We start from the raw sequence: 5,042 nt of genomic DNA, 5'->3' as shown, positions 1-5,042 counted from the left end.
ATAATAATAATAATAATAATAATAATAATAATAATAATAATAATAATAATAATAATAATAATAATAATAATTTATTATGCGGTCACAGACCCACCAAAACTCATAAAACATATAAAAACATTTAAAATTTACAGAATATATCTTAAAAGCCCAATTTTATGGAAAGGGAAAGAATTGGCTTGCATGTTCTTTGTGCAGAAAAAAGAAACTTAGCCACTATCTTTGTAATGGACTTGTTTGTATCCTGTAGGAGACGTTTTAAGTACCAATCTGAGGTCCTGCCAAGAAAGTTGCTCATTACAGGACCAAGGAGTTTGGTACACTCATCCCTACAAAAGTTATATGTGATGAGAACATGCTTAATAGATTCAATTTCTTCTTCATTACAGGGGCACAGTAGCACCCATCTAAAACTGCAGATGGTAAGCAATTAAATCTGGCTCTCGAAAAAACCTGTCAATATTTTCCAAATACCTAGCGCTTTTGGGGAATTTGAAATTCAAGCCGAAATTTAGAGGCGAGCAGGTTTTACTGGCATTTGATAAGGAATATTGAAAATCTATGCCCTTAAACCAATTAACAAAAGGTGCTTTACTTCAAATTCTATATAACCGACCACTGCTATTTTCCCACAAGTGGAAATCCATTTGATGGTTATTCGGAGGGCCGTACATATCAATATTGCCAAACCAGCCTTAGGTCTGCCCTTTCCTTTATTAGACTCTGCAGGGATGTCACTTATCAAATACCTGTTTAGATAGATTTTTTGGGATGGCCCAGGTTTCTTGAATAAAAATCACCTCATGGGCTCTTAGGTAATCCAAAACCTTGGGATTGTTATGCTTGGAGACCTACTCTGCTATATTCCATGAGACAAATTTAAGTGTGTCACATGCTTTGGATGAGGTTTTCTGTTTGACACAGGGACAGCTGTCAGGGAGAGGAGGAAAGGCATTAATTTGGGGACCATCTCATTGAGAAGTTTGTCAATTTGACTCAATGATTTGGTTTAGCTCCTTGCTCTCATCCAGAAAGACGCACCTTGCTCCTTTCAGGGAGTTAGTAAATTCAACTTTATCTGGTACAATTTGAAATTTCAGGGCAGATTGACCCAGTTCATCAGAGTGCAAATATCTCATCTGCAGCCATTTCGTGCTGGGCATTTGGGCCCCAGACTGTACACAAAAGTTATATTATTTAGAGGGTGAATGGCATATTCCAAAGGTATTATCAGTTTTACTTAAACAGCCAGCTTCCTCTCTTTTCCAATTAGATGACTGCAAATTGACCCTAGGTCCCAGCCCTCAGGTCTAGTGTTCCTCTCTATAGATCTAGAGTGGATAAGAACATCTCATAGGGCTAAAAGTCTATCAATTATTTCCTCTTTTGATTGTGGAGGCAGGGCTAGGAGGAAGTTTAGGAGATTCACTTCATCTGGATCAAAGCCAATTCTTACGTCATTTACACTTGGTATATGTTCTTTCTTTGGGCTCTGATTCAACTTGTTGTGATGAGCATTGATTCAAGCCCTCCATGATGATGATAACCGGATCAACCCCATTGGAACTTCTGTTGTGACTAGATTGTTTATAAAATAAGGCAGTAGGAGCATTATTTTCAAAAACCCTGACCACTGACAAGCCCATGGGAAGGAATTTATTTCTGTCATCATATAGTATCTTAACAATGGCCCAACTCCCAAATGTCACCACATTACAGAGATTATGATAATTATAGAACAAATATTCTATGTTAAGAATATTGTCAGTATTAAGGTACTGTGTAGCTATTTTGTTCCATAAATCCAAAAAACGGGCTTTGCATTGAGGGAGAGAAAGCAGGCCTTTAGGTTTTGAGAAGCTGAGGAAAACTAGCTTCTGATGATTTAATCTCAGGCCCCATTTCTTGTGCATTTGGGGTTTTGATTTATCTTGATTTTGATTAAGCTCTTGTAACTTATTCTTTGGACTTACACCTTCACCTATTGCATGTTGCCCTGGGTCTTGTATTATGCCAATTGGTGGTATTAATCCCGTTTTCCCCATCATAGAGACAGATGGTTCATTACAAAGGTCTTTATCTGTTTGGGGAACATCCTTCCTGTCTCTTGATTTTGGTTTTGGAGATGCCTCTTTTTTGAATTTTTGGGAATCTTCTTTGGAGAGTCTTCTAATAGATTAAACAGCCTTTTAAAGTGCATTTTCTTCTGCTGTTTAGTTGTATTTAGACATTTCCTGGAAAATTTGGTGTTTTTACTCTTTTTTCTGGGAGGCTTCCTTCCTCCTTTTCTTCATTCCCTTGCTACAATTTTTATTTTCCTCTCTCTTTTGCAAATTGACAGCAATAACTTCCTCCCTTTGCTGAAGTTCACTCTTGATATCATTTTTTTTTTGAGTGAGAAGCTACCATTCCCTTATAGAGTTCAACCAAAGTCAGTAGTAAGCCGTAGCTTTCCGTCAGGAATTTCTTAACTAGGTTCAAATGTTTATTTATATAGTCCAAGTATTTCACCAGTGTAGTATCCTTTGATTTTCCTGAGGTAAGGGTAAATCTCTAGGATCTGAATTGGAACATGAGGTTGAAATTGTAACATTTCTCTCTGGGAGGTTTGTTTCACAGCATGGATTTAAATTAACCTAAGGTCTGTTACAGACAGCCAAAATAAAGCTGCTTCGAGTCACAGTGGAGGTATGGTATTTCAATGATGCATGTGTCCTAAGAGTCCAGAAGTCGCACCAAAGCCACGCTTCAGCCCTAAGGACTAGAGCGTGGCTTTGGTGTGGCTTCTGGACTCTTAGGACGCATGCATCATTGAAACACCATACCTCCACTGTGACTCGAAGCAGCTTTATTTTGGCTGTCTGTAACAGGCCTTAGAAACTCTTTCATCATCAGATTGGAAAGATGGACTTTCCAAAACTGGCCCAGGTATGTCAACTGGAGGAGGAAAGTCAGAACTTCTCCAGCTTCCAGGGATTGCTCCTCCTAGTAACTCAGCATGGGCAATTTCCATTTCCACATCTATTGCTTGTTGTTCACTTTCTTCCAATTCAAAATCAAAATCAAGCCCCTTCCCTACATTACTTACAGTCCAGTCAAAGGGGATGGTATAGTTATTTGGTCCTTCTCTTCTTTTCATTCCTTAGTTTCCTTAGTTGAAAGCAAATAGGGCCAAATTTTAATTTGTCCAGATCTTTTCCTTTGAGGAGGATCTAGTCCCAGAGGGGAAGGGACCAGCAACTTCTTATGTGCCTGCCTTGTAAGAACCATAATGAAGAAGGTAATTTCCAACTAATAAATGAGAGTTAGTATTCCAGGATTTATTGCTATCATCCGAGGCTGATAGTACAATAAAGTTCACTCTCTTCCGCTACTGTGAAAAGATGGAAAAAAAAGGCAAAAATGCCCTTATCTCCTCACAACACTAGTGAGGAGGTAGTAAATCTTTTTCTTTCTTCTGTCTTTTGGCTTTCATTATTGATAAAGTCTAACAGAATTAGACAGGGCATGGAGCTTACTCATGTGTGCCTGCCCAGAGCGCCATCTTGCCTCCTTCCGTTCTATTATGACAAACAAAAGTTGTGACTAGAGTGACTTCCAGTTGCATTTTTTTAGCTCAAAATGGGATGGAGCAGCCCTCCATGATGGCAAAAATCATGCATCTGCTGAAATTGTCCACCCCCGGTCTAAATCAGTGATTGTTACTTGGAAACTTGGCAGCCATACTGGTTCCAGGAAAAATGCCTCAACCAGATGGAAAAGATCACAGGGGCAGGCACTTTAACTCTGGTGGTGGCAGAGGACACACCTCAACTCTATCAGGTTGTCACTCAGGATCCATTCTCTCTCTGGGCGCTCACAATGATAAGAGAGAGGCAAAGATGGTAGAAACTCAAAGTGTCTTCCAGGCCTGGCAGTGCTGCTCAACTGTGCTACTTGGCGTATCCAAACGCTTGATCTTTAGCTCACAAGGCACCCCTCTCCCTTGTTGTTAATCACCTTTGAGTCGATCTGGACTCATGGTGACCTTGTGGATGAAAGATCTCTAAGACGCCCTATCCTCCACTGCTTTGCTTAAGTTTTGTAAATTCATACCCATAAATTCGTACCCATCCACCTCTCTTTCTGTATCCCTCCACCTTTCCTAGCATTATTGTCTTTTCCAATGAGATGTGCCTTCTCATGATGTGTCCGAAGTACAACAACCTCAACTTTATCATCTTGGCTCCCAGGGAGGCTTCAGGCTTGATTTGTTCTAGGACCCATTTGTTTGTCTTTTGGGTTGTCCATGGTATCCTCAGCATGCTTCTCCAGCACCCCTCTCACTTCTTGTTCCATAAGGCTGGTGTTTGAGTCACCTTTATGAAGTTGTAGTGTGAATTCCCTTGGAATTCATCAGTGGTTCTTTTAAAAATAAGATTGCATGATAGCTGATGAGGAAAGCAGCCCCTAGTTAACAGGATCAGGCTTCTTTTATATATAACACTGCTTTTCTATCTCTTATCTGTAACTAGGAGACACCTAGGAGTGTTAAAAATCATCTTCTGGCATGTGGCTTTCAGCATATACTGAAAGCCATGTATGGCACCCGCATATGACGCGGATGCACTGTATGACCTTTTGGGTTTTGCTGGATTTCACTTGTTTGTGTGGTCCCTATGTACACATGGGTATTCTATTATTGGAAAGGGGCTGTTTGTAGCAATTTCTTCAGTCTTCACTGGAAATTTCCAACAGAAACTCCCCCCCCCTTTTTTTTTTCTCTCTCTCTCTTTTCTTTTTTTAACCAGGACATAGTTTCCAGTGCTGGTCCCAAGGTTTGAAGGGAATATTTTCTCCTCTTTTATTTTTTTAATACATTAAGACTTATAGTACAAAAGTTGCATTTCACTGTAGCACTATAGTTCTATTACCGTTTCTTAAGAAGAAAGAATGGAGGGAAGAAGAGATAATCCTGTTAGATACTGGTTGAGTATGAATTATCCCAGATTCCAAAATCCAAAAATGTCCGCATGGGTGGCAGAGATACCTTTACTATCTGA

The sequence above is a fragment of the Sceloporus undulatus genome, chromosome 1, assembly GCF_019175285.1.
Source record: "Sceloporus undulatus isolate JIND9_A2432 ecotype Alabama chromosome 1, SceUnd_v1.1, whole genome shotgun sequence".
Classification (NCBI taxonomy): domain Eukaryota; kingdom Metazoa; phylum Chordata; class Lepidosauria; order Squamata; family Phrynosomatidae; genus Sceloporus; species Sceloporus undulatus.
This window is presented reverse-complemented; position numbering follows the sequence as displayed.